The sequence below is a fragment of the Balaenoptera physalus genome, assembly GCF_965194825.1.
Source record: "Balaenoptera physalus genome assembly, chromosome: 17".
NCBI lineage: Eukaryota > Metazoa > Chordata > Mammalia > Artiodactyla > Balaenopteridae > Balaenoptera > Balaenoptera physalus.
Window position 1 is genome coordinate 66,544,139 of NC_138895.1, and position 22,988 is coordinate 66,567,126.

The 22,988-nt window shown below is 38.0% G+C and overlaps 1 long non-coding RNA gene across 1 annotated transcript; it reads left to right on the forward strand.

Moving 5' to 3' along the window:
* Positions 1-834: 834 nt before the first annotated feature.
* On the forward strand, positions 835-21,692 carry LOC309646701. Its single transcript, XR_014255541.1, has 2 exons — positions 835-6,879; positions 7,174-21,692. It is a non-coding gene; the product is annotated as an uncharacterized lncRNA (long non-coding RNA).
* Positions 21,693-22,988: the final 1,296 nt, after the last annotated feature.

The following is a 22,988-nucleotide window of genomic DNA, read 5'->3' on the forward strand; positions in this document are numbered from 1 at the left end:
GGGACTTCCCTGGTGGTGCAGGGGTTAAGAATCCACCTGACAATGCAGGGGACACGGGTTCGAGCCCTGGTCCGGGAAGATCCCACATGTCGCGGAGCAACTAAGCCCGTGCGCAACAACTACTGAGCCTGCGCTCTGGAACCCACGTGCCACAACTACTGAGCCCACGTGCCACAACTACTGAAGTCCATGCGCCTAAAGCCCGTGCTCCACAACAAGAGAAGCCACCGCAATGAGAAGTCCATGCACCACAATGAAGAGTAGCCCCTGCTCGCCGCAACTAGAGAAAGCACGCACGCAGCAACGAAGACCCAACGCAGCCAAAAATAAATAAATAAAATAAAATAAATTCATAAAAAAAAAAAAAAAAAGACTCCTCTGAAAAACGAGCAAGTTGAACCAATTCGAGATTCCAGAATTCCAGAGGGGGAAAAAAAGCCCATAAGGCATTGTGGAATGTTTTTATTTGTTTTGTTGACTTATTGTCATTGTTTGCCGGAATTTTTTTTTTTTTTTAAACTTTGGGTTTATTTATTTATTTATTTTATTATTTATTTATTTATGTATGTCTGTGTTGGGTCTTCGTTTCTGTGCGAGGGCTTTCTCTAGTTGCGGCAAGTGGGGGCCACTTTTCATCACGGTGCGCGGGCCTCTCATTATCGCGGCCTCTCTTATTGCAGAGCACAGGCTCCAGACGCGCAGGCTCAGCAATTGTGGCTCACGGGCCCAGTTGCTCCGCGGCATGTGGGATCTTCCCAGACCAGGACTCGAACCCGTGTCCCCTGCATTGGCAGGCGGATTCTCAACCACTGCGCCACCAGGGAAGCCCCGGAATTTTTTAAAATTCTGAATTTGACTGCCTTTTAGTCAAGACATCCACACTTCTGGGCCCATCTTCCCACTTGGTCTCTACTCTTTGCCTGCTGTCCACTTGTCCTCTGAAGGCATTTGAGTTTTCAACCCCTAAACACTCTATAAATATTTTTTCAGCTTGACCATTCTGTGATCTCTATATGGATGACAGTTACACAGCCATGAGAGTAGGGTGGGTGTAAAGTAGAAACTAGTAAAGTCAGTGAGAGGCATTGAAATTTACTGATGGCTGTGTGATAAGACACCAAGTTTGGACTTACGTGAGGAATGGCAAACACTATCCATCTAAAGTGCCAATTCTGGCCTGTTACTCGTAGATGAGTGGAACACTTCGTTGAGAAGAACTCTGAGGCCGCACCTCGACTCAGCAGAGGGCCCAAACTGACGCGCAGACGCTTGTTAGCCACAGGATGCTCTCCCGGGACAAAAGACTTTTAAAGACTCTATTCATAAAACAGATAAAAGTGAAGTTGCTCAGGCTGAAGCAGAGATGGGGGAGCCTAGTGCTACCCTACTGGTTTCCTTTAATTTCTGTAATTACTGACATGGTATCTGCATAGAGATCCTGTGACTCCTTAGAGAATAATTTAGAAATCACTGACAAAGATGCTCCCCAAGGTTCTTTTATGCTCTGACACACTTTGATTCCTCGAGACATCAAGAGCCTTTGTAGATGATCAGAAGCAGCACAAAGGAAAATAGAGGCTTCTGCTTAAATTCATTTAATCAACTTTCACACAGTGGCAAAATGACATTAGGTAAAGATAGGCTTCCATTTCTGTTGTTCCAGAGATATTCCAAGATGTCCTCTGTGTCCAAGCCACCGTCATCTCTCACCTGGATGACTGATTGCAACTGCCTCCTAGCTGACCTCTCTGCTTCACCCTCGTCCTCTGTAGTCTGTTCTCCACAAACACAGAGAGTGAACTTCTGAGATGTGAGACCAACTTACTTCTCTGCTCAAGACCCTACGATGACTTCATATTTTACTCAGAATAAATTTCCAAGTCCTCATCACAACCTGCAAGTTCCTACATGGACTCTCTGAGGACACCTTCACCCATTATTTCCTCAATTACTATGCTCTAAAGCAATGGTTCTCAAAACGTAGATCCTGACACCCTTTTTGGGGTCTGGAGGTCAAGATTTCTTTTATCCTAATGCTAAGATGTTGTTTTCATGTCTATTTTCTCATGTCTATGTCCTCAGAGAACAAATACTTTGTTGATACGGTTTCAGATCCCACTTTGCAACTACCCTGTGAAAGACTATCACTTGTTGAGTTTTGATGCAGTATCAAAGGAGAATAACCACAAATATCTGAAAAGGCTATTATAATACCTTCCATCTTCCAACCACGTATCTGGGTGAGGCCAGATTTTTTTCATATACTAAAACCAAAACAACACACTACAACTAATTGGATGCAGAAGCAGCTACGAGAATTCAGCTGTCCTCTAGCAAGCCAGACACTGAAGAGATTTGCAAAAAATGCAGAACAATGCTACCGTTCTCATTAAAATTTTTTGTTTTGGAAAATATAGTTATTTTTTATAAAAATATTACTTATATTAACATGTGTTATGTTTATTATTATAATTTTAAATGGATCAGTAAGTATTTTTAAATTTCCTCAATTTTAACTTCTAATATGACAAATATAGCTAGAATCCATATAAGCAAAGTTCTTGGGGATCCTCAGTAATTTTTAGGAGCACAACAGGGTCCTGGACCAAAATGTTTGAGAACCACTGCTCTAAACCTCTTGGCCTTCTTACTGCTCCTTCCCATGCCAAAAAGAGACCATTCTAAGGAACTGGCACATGTGGTTATGGAGGCTGAGAAGTCCAAGATCTGGAGACCCAGGAAAGCTGATGGTGTACCTTCCATATACACACTACTGTATGTAAAATAGATAACTAATAAGAACGTTCTGTATATAGCACAGGGAACTCTATTTAATACTCCGTAATGACCTATATGGGAATGGAATCTAAAAAAGAGTGGATATATGTATATGTATAACTGATTCACTTTGATGTACAGCAGAAACTAACAAAACATTGTAAACTATACTCCAATAAAAATTAATTTAAAAAATAAAAATAAGATTTACAGTAAAAAAAAAAAAAAAAAAAAGAAATTCCTGAGAGAACTGTGCATCTCTGGCATGATTTCTTTAAAAATTGTTTTAATATGTTACTTGCTATTTAATAAAGATTAATTTCTGATGTGAAAAGGAAAGTGTGTATGTTTCTGCCTCAAACACATATTTTTGAAATTTTGCCTCCTTTGAAAATCTCCACCTGACCAAGCTGTCTTTTCCACTATCCCTGCCCACCTCTGCCTGCCTAGTGCCCTCATCTTTGTCACAGGGCACCTTGGCTGCCATGCAACATTAATATTTCCCACATTGTATTGAAATTACTTGTTTCTAGGACAACCTGTCCCTTGAGATGAAAATTTCCTTGCAGAGAAGGGACTATTCTATCTCATTTACCTTCATAACTTCATACCTCCAGCACTTAACCTCACTACTCAGCATATAGTAATGATTATATTAAACCTGGTGTTGTAAATACATACCTACCATTTTTTTTATCACCACCTCATGATGAAGGGTTTAAATTACTCTTGCATTTCCTTTGGAACATATCAGTCAAATATGGAAGTGGAAACTACAATACTAAATTAATTAATTATAGCACAATCACTGTTTAGCTGACTCAATTAGAATAAAATTCTCAAAAATGGAATTGCTGAAAGGTTTTTAAAGCAAAATCATCCCCAAATAGCAGGCTAATGCCTTTACTTTTAAATACATCTTAACAAAGATCAAATCATAGGAATATACTTTGACAGACAAGGCTTAATTTATCATTGTAAAACTCATATTGCAACAAAGGATTTTTTTTTTAATTTGGTTCATTTTTGCATGAAAATGGTTTGAGGTCAGTAATTTCTAGAAGTTTCTCTCCTTGAGGTGAAAAGCAAGGTCTGGTGCAAACACAGAGCCTAAGCAACCAATTATTCCAACTGGCTGTGTTTCAGCATCAAAAAATAAGTTTGTCTTCTGGAACATAAGTAGATATTAAATCAAATATAAATTTTTCCAGTTTGCAAAGAGAAAAACATGCAACTTAAAGCATTTCAAGCAGGTGTCATTTGCAAGTACTGTAGGAGAATATTTTCATTTCCTCAAATCCCTAACATCCATGATCCTCCCTCCCACTCCTCAACTCTCTTTGCATGCATACTTGTGAAATTTCCAATTCCAAGTCTTCTCTAACAAAAGCCTCCCACCCTGCATACTACCAACCTTCTTCCTCTCCTACTTTATGATCCCACCTACTGACAAAGCCTTCTCTAGCTCTTCCTTATAATTGTCTTTGGCATCTGACAAGCATGTTTCTCTTATCACCCCTCCCCTTTTAATAGTGGCTTTATTGAAATATATTCATATACCATATACTTCACCCATTTAAAGAGTAAGATTCAATAGTTTTTAGTATGTTCAGAATTGTGCAACCATCATCACCATCAGTTCTGAATATTTTCATTACTACAAAGGAAACCCTGCACCCATTAAGTGACTCATCTCCCCCACTTCCCAATCCAGCCCTAGGCAACCACTAATCAACTTTCTTTATATATATAGATTTGCCTATTCTGGACATTTAATTTAAATGGCCTCTTTCATTTTGCATGATGTTTTCAATGTTCACAATCCTTTTCATTTCTGGAATCTTGGTAGTAATATCTCCTCTTTATATCTTATTTTAGTAATCTGAGTTTTTTCCCCCTTGGTCAATCTAGCTAAAGACTTGTTAAATTTGTTGATGTTTTCAAAGAACCAACTTTTAATTTTGTTGATTTTCCCTATTGTTTTTCTATTTTCCACTTCATTTATTGATGCTCCAGTCTTTACTATTTCTTTCCTTATGCTTGATTTGGGTTTAGAAGGTGAGATTATTGATATGAGATCTTTCTTCTTTTTTACGTAGACATTTACAGATATAAATTTTCCCCTAAGCAATGTTTAGCTGTATCCCATAAGTTTTGGTATGTGAGCCTCCATTTTCATTCATCTCACAGTATTTTCTAAATTTTGGTTATATAGGAGTTTGTTAATTTCCACCTATTTGTGATTTTTCCAAATTTCTTTGTGTCTATTGATTTCTAATTTTACTTCACTGTGTTCAGAAAACATTGTATGAATTCCATCCTTACAAATTTACTGTGACTGTTTCATGGTTGAACGTATGGTCTATCCTGGAAAATGTTCCATGTGCACTTGAGAAGAACATGTATTCTGCTTTTGTTGAGTGGAGTATTCCAAGGATGGCCATTAGATCTAGATGGTTTATAGCATTGCTCAAGTCTTTTATTTACTTCCTGATCTTTTGCCTAGTGGCTCCATGCATTATTGAAAGTGGATATTTACATCTCCAGCTATTACCATTGAATTGTCTGTTTCTCCCTTCAGTTCTCCATTTTTGCTTCATGTATCTTGGAGCTCTGTTGTTAGGTAAATATATAGTTATAACTGTTATACCTTCCTGAGGGATTGAGCCCATTATCATTATAAAATGTCCCTCTCTATCTCTAATAACAGAGACTTTTGTTTTAAGATCTTTTTTGCCTAATATTTGTATAGCCACTCAGCTTTTTAAATTGACTACAGCTTTTTTATCCTTTGCAGGATATATTTTTATCCATCTTTTTACTTTCAACCCATTTCTATCTTTGAACCTAAACTGTGTCTCCTATAGGCAGTATATAGTTGGATCTTGTTTTTTATTTTTTAATACAGTTTGACATCTCTGCCTTTTGATTGGATTGTTTAATGCATTCACATTTAGTTTTGTTATTGATATAGTTGGATGTACATCTGCCATTTTACTTTGTGTTTTCTATATGTCTCGTGTCTTTTTTTCCTTCTTTATTCCTCCTTTATGGCTTTCTTTTGCCTTAAGTGTAACATTTTATTTCCTTTAATTGTTTTCTCTATATTTTTATGAGTTATTTTCTTAGTGGTTGCTCTAGGGTTTACCATATACATCTTAACTTATAAAAACCTAGGTTAGATTTATATTAACTTAATTTCAATGAGATATAGAAACATTACTCTTACACATATCTATTTCCTATTCCCCTTTTTTGTGCTACTGTTGTTATACATATTACATCTATATATATTACAAAACCAACAATATATTGTTTAAAATGTGGCATAATATAATCTTATGTCTATTAAAGAAACAGAGAAATGAAAGAAAGTATTATTTATAGAGTTTGATATAGTAACATTTTTATATACCACTTCTGGTTCTCTTCATTTTTCTCCTGTGGATTCAAATTATGATCTGGTGTCATTCCCTTACTTCAATACAGCTTTATTCTCACCTACTTTCATTGTGCTATTATGTTAGATGTATTACATTTCTACATGTTTTAGGCCCAACAATTGCTTTTTAAATCAGTTAAGAGTAGAAGGAGAGGAACTATGCATTTATATTGTCTTTTATAATTACACAATTACTTTTACCAGTGTTGTTTTTTCATGAGGGTTTATATTACCATCTGCAGTCACTTGCTTTCAGCCTTAAGAACTCCCTTTATTATTTCTAGTAAGGTGGGTCTGCTAGTGACAAAATCTCTCAGCTTTTATCGAGAACTGACTTTATTTGCCTTCATTTGTGAAATATAGCTTTGGTGAATGTAAGATTACTGGTTGATAGTTTTTCTCTTCAACACTCCAAATATGTCATTCCACTGCCTTCTTGCCTCCATTGTTTCTGAGAAGTCAGATATTAGTCTTAGTGGGATTCCTTTATATGTGATGAGTCCTTTTTCCCCTGCTGCTTTCAGAATTTTCTCTTTGTCTTTGTATTTCAACATTTTTACTGTGATGTGTCTCTTTGTGGATCTCTTTGTGTTTATCCTGCTTACAATTTATTGAATTTCTGAGATATGTAGATTGACTTCCATCAAATTTGGGGTGTTGTTTCTAGCCATTATCTCTTTTTTTTTTTTTTTATGGTTGTGTTGGGTCTTCATTTCTGTGCGAGGGCTTTCTCTAGTTGTGGCAAGCGGGGACCACTCTTCATTGCGGTGCGCTGGCCTCTCACTATCGCGGCCTCTCTTGTTGCGGAGCACAGGCTCCAGACGCGCAAGCTCAGTAATTGGGGCTCACGGGCCCAGCCGCTCCACGGCATGTGGGATCTTCCCAGACCAGGGCTCGAACCCGTGTCCCCTGCCTTGGCAGGAAGATTCTCAACCACTGCGCCACCAGGGAAGCCCCCTAGCCATTATTTCTTGTGATGTTATTTTCTGTTCCCTCTCTCCTCTTCTTCTGGTACTCCCATTATGTGCATGTTTATGCATAATGGTGTTGCACATTTCTCTGAGGCTCTGTTCCTTTTCCGTCATCCTTTTTGTTTTCTGTCCTTTGGATTGCAAAATCTCTATCAATCTAACTTCCACTTCACTGATTCTCTCAAACTTTTTGGTCCCTCTAGTGAATTTTTCATTTCAGTTATACTTTCAACTCCAGAGTTTCCATTTGCTTCTTTTTTATAATTTCTTTCTCTTTATTGATATTCTTTGTTTGATGAGATATTGTCATCATACCTTCCTTTACTCCTTAAGTATAGTTTCTTTAGTTCTTTGAATATATTTATAATGGCTGCTTAGAAGGCTTTGTCTATTAAATTTGAGATCTAGCCCCCTCACAGTTTATATTGACTGCTTTTCTTCTATGTATAGGTCATACTTTCCTGTTTCTTTCCATGTCTTGTCTTTTTTTTTTTTTTTTTAATGGGACATTTTAGGTAACATATAGCAACAATTCTGGATACTGATTTTTCTCCTCTCCTTCTAGCGCTTCTTGTGTGTGCATGTGCGTGCACTTGTTTATTTGTCTAGTGGCTTGGCTATACTGTTTTAATGAAATCTAATTCTCCTTTCCCACCCCCCATAATGTGAAGCCTTGGCATGAACACAGGCATCCTGGGATGACAATGGTTTTAGCAGGGCTCTCTTTGACCGTCTTTTCCTCTGATCCCTCTGTTTAGTTGTCTGTCTCTTTTGTACCACACTTGGCTGTTAGGCTCCACTAATTACATGAGATTGTCCTATTCTTTTTGACAATGCCCTGGGACATAAGCTGCCCCTCAGTTTTATCCAATTAAATTCAGACATGGGTGGCTTGAGGTGAGTCTTTGAGGCTTTTTTTTCTCAGATCAGGAAGGCTCTTAGAAGCTGTCTCTTTTCCTGATTCTCTCTAACAAACTAGCTGGCCTATGGTTTAACTTGATGCTCTCAGAGCTACCAGCCTCTCTTAATTTCTTACCACCAAGCCTCCACTGTTTTAGAGAATGCCCTTAGGCTTGAACTCCCCTCACTCTGTTTCAAATAAAGTCAACTCTTTTCAGGGACAGGCTCAGAGCTCTTTGTTCTTGTTGGCTGCATCTTCCCCCCTGGGCAAAATCTCTGAACCACTGTTCCAGGTGCTAGACAGTGACTATGGCCTGCTTCTCTTGGAGTGACACGTCTGCTTTACGAGCAGAGATCTGGGGAAGGGTAGTAGCCACTGGCCTTCTCAGCTTGCCTCTTCTGGCATGGACTCTTCATCCTATGAGTTAGCTGGGGTGGCAATAATTGGTGCTGCATTATTCTCCTACTGCCATGTTTAGGGTAAGCTTCCACCCTTTACTCTGTGGGGGAGGGAGTGGGGAGGAAAGGTTGGGGAACAGAGGTAGCCAAATTTGTGGATGCACTCACCAGGAACTTAGCCTCTGTGACGTGAAGTTGGATGGGATTAGAAATGTTGTTGGCCTGTTCCTCCTGGTAAAATACTGCATCCCTTGAATGGGAACTGAGGGAATGGGAATTCTGTCTTTTGGGCCACACCAGCCTAGACTAGAGTTTTCTTCAAGCTCAGCTAGTGGGGAGAGAGAGTGAGGGAGAGCATCATGGTTCAAGTGCCACTGATTCTCACTAGTCTTACATATTTGATAGATTTTGCCAAATAAATATTTCCCCATTTGCTATACGCTCCTAGGACAATTTCCAGAGACTTTAAAAAAAATAAATTTATTTATTTATTTTTGGCTGCATTGGATCTTCATTGCTGCGCACGAGCTTTCTCTAGTTGTGGCGAGCTGGGGCTACTCTTCGTTGTGGTGCGCGGGCTTCTCATTGAGGTGGCTTCTCGTGTTGCGGAGCACGGGCTCTGGGCGTGCGGGCTTCAGGAGTTGTGGCTCACGGGCTCTAGAGCGCAGGCTCAGTAGTTGTGGCACACGGGCTTAGTTGCTCCGCGGCATGTGGGATCTTCCCGGACCAGGGCTCGAACCCGTGTCCGCTGCATTGGCAGGCGGATTCTTAACCACTGTGCCACCAGGGAAGTCCCTCCAGAGACTTTAAATGGTTGTGTTTTTTTATCATTTTCACCAGCTATGGTTGTTTCACTAAAGAATGGGTCTGTAGATCTCTTCATACCTTTCCAGAAGTTTTAGCCCCTTTTTAAAAATAGAATTCTGTAAGCTAACATTATAATTGCCAGTTTTTGTTGTCATTGTTGTTGACTGTTTCATTTTTAAGTTGTAATGATAATTGCTAGTAAGGTAGATGCTATTTTTTCCTGATCAAGTTGACTTGACTCCTCTCAAATAAACTTATATGCAAATCTGAAAACAGAAATGGGGAGAGGGAACCAAGTGGGAATGACATTTTATAATTTGTCAAGTTAAAAGTACACTTTTTTTTTCTTTTTAGTGTTAAAAGGCAAATACCAAGACTTAAAGTGAATTTATATTTTACTAAAGAAAGCAAGCATGTAGGAACTGGCTACCAAGCTAAGACTCCCAAGTTTTTATTCTGATCCTATTATATTTGAATGTGGGTAAGTCACCATGAATCCACACTTAAATTCCTGCATCTACTACAGGAGAATCTTGTTTTCAACATGGCTTAATTAATTGGAGCCACTTTTGGCAGGGCACATATAGATTAATAAAAATAATTGATAGTTGTAAAAGCTAACATCTGTTGAGTGCATATACCAGGGCTTTACAAAAATTGTTTTAATTGTATTATTTCAATTAATTCTAACAACATTACTATGAGGCAATTTGGATTATTATTATCCCTTTCTTATAGATAAAGCAACTAAGGCACAGAGAGATTAAGTGATTTACCTAAGGTCACACAGCTCATCAGTCAGTGGTGGAGGCTGGATTTGAACCCAGGCAGACTAGTTTCTAGAACTTTCACTGAACTTTTGTACTATACTGATACCAAAAATGTATACAGTAACCTCCTAAACGTGGTACTTGAGAATTTTCTTAAAGAGAATTATTCACTCACTCATTCAACAAACTTACTGAGCATCTACTATAGTCATGAAACTAGATTGTTCAGTTAAGCGTGGAAACAAAATACTGACCTTGTAGGATAAAAGCTGACTCCTCTCTGAATGGAAAATAACTTCATCAAAATCTAAACCTGAGGATTATGTTGTTAAGCGTTAACAAGGATCTGTGGTTTGGGGAAAGGTCTTAACACTTTAATGAGCATGTACTACAAGCTGGGCACCATGCTAAGCTAAAATGCTTTATATAAGTAATTTCATTTCATTCCTCCCCAAACCATAAGGTAAGTGGTTAAGAGCTCAGGCTCTAAATTCAGCCTTGTGGGGTCTGAATTCCAGTTCCATCAATGACTAGCTATGTAAAGCAGACAAATTATTTAACATATCTGGGCCTCAGTTTCCTCTGAGATAAGAATGGTACTTCCTGTAGCAGTTAGGAATGTATTCAACTTCAAGCAAAGGACTATATGAACATCATGGCTTAAACAAATAACGGTTTATTCTTCTACATGATTGACAATCTGGAATATGGTGAATGCAGATGTTGGTTTAGCTTTTCAACAGTGTCAGGGGGCTGGTATCTGTGACTCTTTCAGCGTTTTCTGCAGGAGCACATGATAGCTGCTGCAGTTCTAGACATCACGTCAATGTTTAAGGCAGAAAGAGAGCAGAAGAGGGTATGAGCCATAAGGGTCCTCTTTTTATCAGGAAAGCTGTGACAGAACCCCAGCAGATGGCCAGGACTCTGTCATATACGGCCCCTCGAGCTGAAGTGAAGCTTGAAAAGAAAATAAGTAGGAGACACATTTTCACGCACACAAAATTAAGGTTCTGTAAGCAAGAGGAGAGAACGAATATGACTGGGTGAGCACCTAACCAGTGTTTTACATCACAGAGGCGAGGTTCAAAGGCAGCCTTGTGGACTCCAAAGCCTAAGCAGTAACAATGTAAAGAGTCACTAGGACAACTGGGTAGAGGTCTTTAACCCGTTCCATTGCTCCTGAATTACCTTTTGTACTCTACTTAAGATTCACATTTTTTCCCCCCTTATAGACATGCTAAGGCATGCCTCAGCTGGAGCCCTTGCAGGAATAATTGGAAAAAGCAGTGAAGAAGTAGCCAGCTCTTGCGTTAAGTCTTCTGAAACACCAGGCAATCACCTAAGATGCAGCAGAAGGACATCTGTTTTAACAACAACAAAAAAAAACCTCTGTATTTAATAGAAAAATTATCATGAAGCTCGATTGCTTGATTAAGCATGGAAACCAAATACTGACCTTTTAGGATAATAGTTGGCTCCTCCTGGAATGGAAAACAACTGCATGAGAATCAAAACCTGATGTGTGAAGTGTCCCCTCAAAGCAAGATATTCAAAAGATGTTAGAAGTTTTCGCCAGGAAAATAGACATCTCCATTTTTCAGTTAAAAAAAACCTTACCATTACTAATTAAAACCACAATATTTAGAGAATGATGTCTCCCTACCGCATGAAAGGACTTGGTCCCATATTTGCAAGGTGTAAGGGACATGTGAGGTCTGGTGACCTCATATATAACTCTATGCATATAATGACTATGTACAGAGGTGTCTGGAGAGCAGATTTTTAATCAATGCCAGGACAAGCCTGTATTACATTAATAGAAAATGTAGAACACATGGTTCCAACTCTGTTTGTTCAGCCATAAAATGAGCAGAGTATTACTGGCTTTACTTCCTCAGATAGGGTGAAAGAGCAGAAGATAAGTTCCGCGGAGACATAAGCTACGTCTGCATAGCACTGACAGCAGTGGTTACTACACTTGGGGAATTCAAGGATTATCAACTTTGACCTTGCCAAGTAGGAACATTAAAATGACAATCATAACAATCTACCAGCCAACCAACAAACCACCTACCACTGTCATCATCATTTCAGAAAAGGACTTTTTAACACAAACAACTAGGATGGACATACTTATCCTCCAAGTAAAAGGAATGAGTTTTATTAAAATTGCACTCCCTCATCCTATTTTTTTTACTTGATATGCACAGATTAACAGTGAAGAGTCATAGGATCTGTCCTGGCATTGTTCTCTCAGTCCTGGATAGACTTCCCGGACACTGGATTTCAAGGGTAAGAGGGCTCTCTGGTATAGGATTACAGGCAGGGCCCAAGAGTTTTAGAAAGTATGCAATTAAAAATCTTCACCAGGAATTTTTAGAGCATATCTGTAATTGGAGAGGAGAACTTGGCAAGGCTTCCCCTACTCCCTTCATGGCCTGCCTTAAAGTACTGAAGGTCCCCAACTTTCAATGGTTCACTCTATGATTTTTTTACTTTATTATGGTGCACAAGTCATATGTGGTCAGTAGAAATTGTACTTCGATTTTTGAATTGTGATCTTTTCTTGGGCTAGTGATATGCAGTGTGATACTCTTGTGATACTGGGCAGCAGTAGGGAGCCCCAGCTCAGACATGTGACCACGAGGGTAAAGAACCCATACGTTTACAACCATTCTGGACCCAAACATTCTGTTTTTCACTTTCAGTTCAGTATTTAATAAATTATATGAGCTATTCAATACTTTATTATAAAATAGGCTTGTGTTAGATGATTTTGCCCAACTGTAGGCTAATATAAGTGTTCTGAGCATGTTTAAGGTGGCTGGGCTATGAAGTTTAGTAGGTTAAATTCATTTTCTACTTACAATATTTTCAACTTAATGATGGGTTTATTGGGACATAGCCCATAATAAATCGAGGAAGATCTATCTATATCTCAATAGTTGAAGCTGAGACTCCAGGTTCAAGTTCCTATTACTGCTACTTATGTATTTATTTTAACTCTGCTACTAGAACCTAGCCACCTTGAAGGCAGGGGCTTTATATTCTCCATGGAATCTCTCACTCAGCAGGCATTCAATGATACCTACTGACTTGGTGTGAGCTTGATGACTGTGGAGTCTGTAAAAGTGCTAAAAACGAATCATAGCAGTTGATGAGCATCATTGGGAGCTGGTCTTGGGAAAAAGATGAGTCTCTCCAAAAAGACAAGAAAAAATAGTTTACAGTCAATTGAAAACTTTCGTGTTCACGTATCTAACTACAAAATGTCTTAGGCATATGCTCCTAGTATATGCAGATAGTCTGAAGTGGAAATATAAGTCCTTTTCAGAAAGTTCAAATAAAACTGATCAAGGCTGCTTATATTTAAAAATGGAAATAAGGACTTTACAACCTAGATTTCTTACCCAATGTGTAAATTTCCCTATGCATTTACCGTAGAGTGGTAACAGAATAATCACAGGATTTTGGAAACTTTGAGCCAATCTTATCCAGTCTTCTCATTTTTCAAGAAAACTGGCCCCAGTGAGGTTGGGTGATATATTTGAGGGCACAACACTAGATATTCCAGTTGGGACATAAAATCCAGGTCTCCTGTTTTCCAGAACCATGATCTCTCCACAATATTATTCACTCTCTGGCTGATGAAATCACCTTCTGCTTTCATAGTCAATTCAATACAATCTGAGCCCATGTGAAGTTCCAACAGTGACTTGCAGTGATACTAGATGGTTAAGGGAGAATAAGCATCATAAACAGGATAGTGACATGACCTACACCCTCAGTGACTCATAATCAAACGGGAAGGACTTCACATAGCCAAGGAACATGTTTTGGGGGTAAAAGTTTATCTTGAGAAATTAAAAATTTTTTTCGAACTTTTTGACCCAGCCCATTTGCTGAGTCCTTTCCTCTCTCTCTACTATATGCATAATAACTAACATGGGCATGTTACACAGAACATCTGCTATAGGCAACTAGCTGAAAAAACAAAGCCCTCCAGAGCCTACTCCTCAATGTTTGAAAGTAAGAAAATGAAATAATACATTTTATGCAATTCTCCTTTGTACCAAACCCTGCACATCAGCCTATACACTGGCATACAAACTTGCAGCTATCATGCCAATCAAAATAAGAAAGTCACTTCAGTGAATGCCCATCAGTGTTACTCTAATCAATGTTCCAAACAAATGCCATCATAGTGAAGTACTGAAGGACACACTAGCACCTAATAAACTATGCAAGCACTATATGAGTTAAACACACGATGAGAAAGGTGGGAGTGGAAAGACTAGTTCTGAGAGGTGTGATCTTTGAGGCCAGGACTGTCTGTCTTATTGACAATATGATCACAGTGTAGTGGGCATGCAAAAATACTCGTATGCACGAGTGAAAGGAAGGAAGGAAGGATGGATGGAAGGGAGGGAGAGAGGAAGGTTGGTTGATTAGAACATGAAAAACCTGTGTGTCAGAGGAGGTATTTTAGTGGCGTCTCAATACAAGGTACAACTTCCTTAGTCAGGAAAGCGTTGTATAGGAAAGGGGAAGGTATTCCAGGCAGAGGTGCCTCTTGCTCATTTACAGCCATGCAAGCTGTACACTGCACTACCCTCAAGAGGGCTGTTCACATGGACCCCAGCAGCCCTAAGTATGAGAAAGAATGGAGAGTTTACTGCCGAGTGCTGTTTGTCACCTACATAGATTTATAGTTCATCAGTTACAATTACTCTGGCTGACTAAATTCTTCTTCAGGAAGACAATTGGGGTGGAGGTAGTGGTAGAAATAGGAGACAGTTTTAGAAATGACAGATCTGGGTTAAAGTCTTCATGCTTCTTATTGAGCTGTGTAAACTCAGGGCAAGTTCATTGAGGGCAAAATGTGTCTATCTTGTTCATGAATTTATCTCAGTGCCTAGTACATAGAATGTACTTAACAAATATTGGATGATAAATTTTAATCACATATTATGCATTTAATAACGGTTTCCTCATCCATCTGTAAAATGAGAATACTGCCGCTCATGTCACATGTTACGATGAGTATGAAACAAGAAGACGCACGAAAGGTATGTAGCACAGTGCCAGGCTCATGGTAGATGCTTAATGAGTAAGAGCTATTGTTAGAAATTATAAGGCTTTGTTTTGTTTTGTTTTTTATGAATGGAAATTTTTATTCAATTTTAACTAGAGGTTTTTAGTAACATTCTCTCCCTTAAGCTGAGAGACAGTAGTGAGAGTCTGGAGAAAATACCGATAGCCAGACAGTCCGCAACCCGAGCAGTACCCACTCCAGGGGAGGCATCTGAAGATAGGTAAGAAAGTTCTGACTGTTGCAATGACTGGGCCTGTTATCGGGCTGGGACCAGAGTGTTAAATGTCCAGTAACACGTGGGACAGTCCTTCACAACATACCCCAGCTGCCTAATCGTGCTCCCATTGAGAAGCACAGCATATTCTCAAGAGGTAATGAAGTCTACTAGTTTCATGTCACCTTTCACTTTAAAACACTACACAGACAACTGTTTGAAAAGTATTGGCAAAGCTCAACTACTGAGCCCGCATGCTGCAACTACTGAAGCCCACACACCGAGAGCCCGTGCGCCTCAACAAGAGAAGCCATCGCAGTGAGAAGCCCGCGCACCGCAACGAAGAGTAGCCCCCGCTCGTCCCAACTAGAGAAAGCCTGCGGGCAGCAACGAAGACCCAACACAGCCAAAAAAAAAAGTATTGGCAGGGCTTCTCTGGTGGCGCAGTGGTTGAGAATCTGCCTGCCAATGCAGGGGACACGGGTTCGAGCCCTGGTCTCAGAAGATCCCACGTGTCGCGAAGCAACTAGGCCCGTGAGCCACAACTACTGAGGCTGCGCGTCTGGAGCCTGTGCTCTGCAACAAGAGAGGCCGCGATAATGAGAGGCCCACGCACCGCGATGAAGAGTGGCCCCCACTTGCCGCAACTAGAGAAAGCCCTCGCACAGAAACGAAGACCCAACAGAGCCAAAAATAAATAAATAAATAAATAAATATTAAAAAAAAAAAAGTATTGGCCAAGGAATTACATTTATCCCAATTTTATTGTCTTATACACATTAAAAAAACAAATATCAGGCCCTATCAATTATGAAATAAATTCAATTAAAATGTCATTTTTTTAATGATTGCATGGAGGAAATTCTAGTGAAATGGTAAATAAACAGAAAATGTGACACTAAGTTTATTAAAAAGAAAGAAACAAGACTCAGACATAGAGAACAAATTAGTAGTTATCAGCAGAAAGAGGGGAGAGGCAACATAGAGGTAGGGGATTAAGAGGTACAAACTATTATGTATAAAAGTTACAAGGATATATTGTACAACACAGGGAAAATAAGCAATATTCTATAATAACTATAAATGGAGTATAACCTTTAAAAATTGTGAATCACTATACTGTACACCTGTAACATATAATATTGTACATTAACTACACTTCAATTAAAAAGAAGTTCAAAAAAAATTATCCACCAAAAAAAAAAAAAAGAGTGGCACTAAAAGAGGAAAATGTGTTTGCAAGAAATGTTAAGAAGAAAGGATTTTTATCTTGCCAAAGAAGCAACCACAATTTTTCTTAAAAGAATCAAAGAAAGCAACTTTGAAGAACTCTTATTTTTATCCTTTTATTTATTGTCTCCTTCTGGCCCTGTATCCCACATAGTAAACATCTGTGTCCTGTTAAGATTTCAGTTCCCCTGCTGAGCAAGTCCTGCTGGTCTCAAGCCCTAAGGTTTGCTTATTCTTTTGCAAAGCAGAGGCCAGAGGAACAATGATTTAAAAAGCAAGGCACTGAAGAAGAAGGATAAACAGGTCAAAAGTGTAAGGTCAAAGATCTACAGTAGGGACCTTACAAGTAGGGTGCCTATGTACTCCAAGAAGCATGCAAGAGATCTAAGACTATTTAGAACATCTGCTTATATAGATCTATCTACATACAAATGACATTGAGATTCTCACTTGAATCCTATGTCAGACAATATGTGAGGTATTTCACAGCAGCAAGGGGTTGGGGACAGTGGTATCCTCACTCATTCCTGTATTTTGACATATTGCAGTTTATATGTGCCCAGTTAAATGGACTTATGGGTTATATCCTCTGGGTTTAACTAAACCAAACACAACAAAGTAGACAACTGTCTTTCAAAGATTCCTACCAAAAAAAAAAAAAAAACCACACTGGATTGAAGACAATACCAATCATATAAGCACAGACAAACTGAAAAAGAGCTACGCCCATGCTTGTTTCATAGCATGAGCTCTTCCAAAGCCACGTTGCAAGATAAAAACAAGGTGACCGATCGTGTAAGTCAGTGCTGTCCAATACAACTTACTGCGATGATGGAAATTCTCTCGACGGGCGCTGTCCAACATGGTAGTCACTAACATACGCTTATTGAACAGTTGAAATGCAGCTAGTGCAACTGAGGAGCTACATTTTTATTTTTCAGATATAATTTAAATTTAAATAGCCACATGTGGCTAGTGGCTACTACATAGACAGTGCTAGTGTAAGAGATAACAACTCTTAGGTTTGAGTCCAAATGCTTTCCCTTACAAGGTGTGACCTTTGGCTTAACGTTTCTATGCCTCAATTTCTTTATCATAATCATAACGCCTATCTCATATGGTTGTTGTTAAGATTAAATTAGTTAATGCATTAAAAAGTACTTAGACTAGTGCATAGTACATAGAAACTTTTTTATTATCCCTAATCAAATCAGAGAAGAAAAAAATAAATTATTAATTTGAAAGATGGAGGGACAAATACTTGTTACTAATGAAACTTGAACAAAGTTTATACTGGGCTTTGAGATATTAAGTAGTTAGTACAAGGCTATCACAAATTGCAGGACATATACAAAAAATTTATTTCATCTTTATCTGATGCTTTCTTGTATACTTTTTATAACGAACGCGGTAGATATTAATACAGCTATATAAACTATATAATTACTTTAAATGTGAATGATATGAATACACTATTGAAAAGACAAAGCTTGTCAGCATGGATTAAAAAAAAAAAACACCACCCAGACTGAACTGTTATGTATTACTACATACTTATAAACAAATGTACGTACATCTGATATATGCACTTAATTTCTTTTTAAACTAATGGAGTGAATAACAAAAATATTTGGAGATCACTGGGCTAAACCAGAGGAAATACATTTATTTTAGCAAAAAAATAAATAAATGTGGCGTGTATAGGCATTCAATTATTGTGCTTAAGTGACATAGATAATTATTAAGGTAAAAAATAAAAAAATATAAGAATGAAATAATGCCATTTGCAGCAACATGGATGGACCTAGAGATTATCATACTAAGTGAAGTGAGTCAGACAGAGAAAGACAAATATCATATCGTTATGTGGAATGTAAAAAAAAAAAAAAAAAGACACAAATGCACTTATTGCCAGAAAGAGACTCACAGACACAGAAAACAAACTTATGGTTACCAAAGAGGAAAGGGGAGTGGGAAATAAATTAGAAGGCTGGGATTAACATATACACACTACTATGTATAAAATAGGTAACCAACAAGGACCTACTATAGAGCACAGGGACCTATACTCAATATTTTGTAACAACCTATAAGGGAAAAGAATCTGAAAAAAATATATATATATATATGTATAACTGAATTGCTGTGCTGTGTACACCTGAAATTTATACAATATTGTAAATCAACTATACTTCAATAAAAAATTTTTTAATAAAAAATAAAATAAAAAATATAGACCCCTGTTTGCCAAGAAACTTCAAAAGTCACAATACTCCACCAGTGTGATAAACAGAGAAGGATCTCAATAATTAGGTTTTGTTTTATTAAACAGTAAGGATATTTTTAAGTAAAGCCTGATTATTCAATGACAATAAATTTTCTAGAATAATTGGTTGAGAAAACCCTATTTTGGTGATAAAATAGTCAACAGAGTATAAATACCAGGGTAACATTGAAAATCATACCTATGGAATAGAATTTTCCAAAATTCTAACAGGAAAAAGGTCCACAGTCCAGTAAGTTTGAGAAAATGTGTTAAACATGTTTCTTTACTACAAGAATTCTTAGAACTGAGACTCAGAACCAGAAAGTCCTCATTTTCTTACAGCATCTTAATTGGAAACTTTAAAATTCTTTTTTTTTTTTTTTTAAAGCTAGCTCCTCAGCCTTTTCTTCTCTTCTTTAGAAGAAATTATTTTTTTAATATTTCTCCTCATAAGTTTCACAATTTTGAACCTTTGGGTCTTTATCCTTTGACCTCTCTTCAAATATTCCTCCATTAAGTACATACATTTTCTTCTAAAACCATGAGGTGAGGAAAATGAATTTTTATATCTCTTCATGAAGTAAATAATTAAGGTTACAGAAATGATCAAAATACACTCATAGCTTAGGATTACAATTGCATTAGTAAATTTCCCCTTAGCAAGTATTCCTATCTATCCTTCACCCAGTTACCCCTACTGTTAGCATCCTACATTACCACCGAACATTGGTCAAAGCTAAGAAATCATCCTTGGTACATTAACAAAACTCCAGAAAGTATTTAGATTTCACTAGCTTTTTCACTAATGTCCTTTTGCTGTTGCAGGATCCAATCCAGGAAAACCCATTATACTGTTGTCATACCTCCTTAGTCTTCTCTGATCTGTGACAGTCTCTCACATAACTGTTTTTCACAACTCCAATCGTTTTGAGGAATAATAATCAGGTATTTTGTAGTGTGGCCCTCAGTTTGGGTTTGATTTTTTTCCTCACGATTAGACTGGGTAGACTAGGATTGTGGGCTTTTATACCCACAGAGAAGTGTACCTACAGAGGTACCCTTCTCATCACATCAGAACATGATGTGGACATGACTTATCACTGGTGATGTTTACCATGATCACTTGGTTAAGGCAGTGTCTGCCACCTTTCTTTGCTGTAAAGCTACTATTGTCCCCTTTCCATACTCCATTCTTTAGAAGTGAGTCAGTAAGTCCAGTCCAGTCCTCAAGCGCTGGGGTGCTAGAGGTCAAGAACTTTTAAAGACATTTCTGCTTGGGCTGGAGCACATTTGACATGAAAAGTTGCATTTATTTATAGTAAGTTGGAAACAGAAGAAATGAGTCAGGAGAAGAGGATGGGAAAACTAAGAAGCTTTCCAGCTATTTACCAGACAAGGATTTCAATGATTTTGATCAAAATGTCTTTTTAAGGAGTTTACAAGGCTTGTGTAGTAAAGTAGCTTTTCCATTCTCTCCTTAAGAATCATCCAAAAGAAATAAGAACATGAAACAAAAATTGCAAACTTTGACTTCTAAGAAATTAGAAACGCAAACCCACAACACATGAGGAAGGGCTATCAAATGCAGAGTGAAGATGTTGAGGAAAGATGCCCATCCCTGCAGCTCTCAGGCAAACTTAGCAAGAAAAAGAAGTCAGACAAAAGAAGAAATCGGAAAACTAAATGCACAAACATTAGAAAAGAGGTAATAAAATTACCCATCATTTATAGATGTGATTATTTTCAAGTAAAACCCAAGAAATGCATTTAAAATATTGAGAATTTAGTAACGTGGCTGTGATGGTTAATTTTACATGTCAACTTGACTAGGTCAAGAGATGTGCGAATAGCTGGTTAAACGTCATTTCTGGTTGTGTCTGGAGGGTGTTTCAGGAAGAGATTAGCATTGGCACTGCTGGACTAAGTAAAGCAGAAGGCCCTTCCCAACGTGGGTGGGCAATTGTCCAGTCACTGAGGGCCTGAACAGGTGAAAAGGTGGAGGAAGGTTAAGTCCCCTCTCCGCCTGACTGTGTGAAGGCTGGGACACTGATCTTCCTCTGCCCTCGCAGTCTTGGTTCTTAGGCCTTCAGACTGGACCGGACTCTACGCTGTGGACTCTGTTGCTCTCAGGCCTTTGCACTACACCACTAGCTTTCCTGGGTCTCTAGCTTGCAGGTGACAGATTGTAGAACTTCTCAGCTTCCATAATCATCTGAGTCAATACTTTTTAACAAATATATATTATGTTTCTCTGGAATTGATGAATACAGTAACAAAAGCACAAAATTAGCATAAAGGACTAGATAACCTTATAATGAAAAGACATCATTTATAGAATACTAAATGAAAAAAAAATAAGCTACTTTATAAAACTAAAAAGAAATATTATATTAATAGATAGATAGTTATACTGACATCCCTAATAAGAATAATCAACACCAAGATATCAATTCTAAGTTAACTCCTGACTTAACACACAGCCAATATCAACCTACAGATACAATTTCAGGGAAGGCTAGAAAGACTGATTCTAATATTAATATAGAAAGATAAATCCACAAAAAAAGGCAAAATAACAGGAGTGGAAAATCAATTAGTGGAAGCCAGGGGTTGGGTGTTGGGGGAGTTGACTACGAAAGAGCAACATGAGGGAGTTTTGGAGTGATGGACTGTGCTTGCTGGATACACAAGTTCAAGAATTTGTCAAACTCCAGAGAAATGTACATCACAAGGAATAAGTTCTACTGTATATAAATAAGTCTGCCAGAAAAAGAATATAATCCACAAGAATAGCCAAAAAGTTCTGTAAGAGAAAAATAATGAGGAGAAACTAGCTCTACCATATCAAAACATATCATAGTGCTACAATAATCTAAACAGTGTGGTACTGGCAGATGAGTAGGCAGATCCATGAAACCGACTATGAAGTCCAGAAATGAACCCAAATATATAAGGGAATTTAGTATATAACACTTGCAGTCAAGAGAGAAAAGATGGAGTTTTAAACACACTGGGTAGCATCTTGGAAGGAAAAAAAACCGTTGGATCCTTACCTCCTACCTTCTATCAAAATAAATTCCAGATGGATTCTAGTTAGATAAAGGATATAAATCTGAAACATAAAACTTTAAAAATAATAGAAAAAAAAGGGAGAATTATTTTATAATCATGGAATAAGAAGAACCTTTGTTGGTATGACACAAAATGTGGTAGCCAGAAATGACTATTAAAAAACTACATAAAACTATATAAAAATAAAAAATTTCTGCAAGTATCATTTGTTAAAAAAATGCATACAGGGCTTCCCTGGTGGCGCAGTGGTTGAGAATCTGCCTGCCAATGCAGGGGATGCGGGTTCGAGCCCTGGTCTGGGAAGATCCCACATGCCGTGGAGCAACTAGGTCCGAGAGCCACAACTACTGAGCCTGCGCGTCTGGAGCCTGTGCTCCGCAACAAGAGAGGCCGTGACAGTGAGAGGCCCACGTACTGCGATGGATGAAGAGTGGCCCCCACTTGCCACAACTAGAGAAAGCCCTCGCACAGAAACGAAGACCCAACACAGCCAAAAATAAATAATTAATTAATTTAAAAAACAAATGCAACTGCGGGAAAAAAAAAAGAAACGTCATTGTTCTTTAAAAAAAAAAATGCATACACTGTATAGATATATGTATAGACTAGATCTACACATGTAATACTGGCAACAGTGACTACCTCTGGGGGAGGAGACTGAGGAAACTAACACTAGAGCTTGTATTACTTATGTGTAGTTACCTACAAAAATATGAATATTTTTCGTTGTTTACTTCTATGCACCAACTTAAATAACTGAAAGCTCCCCATAAAAAAATGTTCCTCGTAAGAAACATCCAATATGAATATCCAATTTAGAAATACCATGCATAACATACAGTTCCTAGTACAATGCTTGATATACAAGAGGTGCTTAAATTATGTAGGTAGCTATTATTCATCACTGTCTTCAGACAATACATAATTATCTTGAAATTTATCCTTACTATTTTCAAAGTTGAGAATTCTATAGATGGTATCACTAAACACTGTAATAAAAAATATTCCTTTTTCCAGAAATAATTTCAGTTGGCCAACACTCAG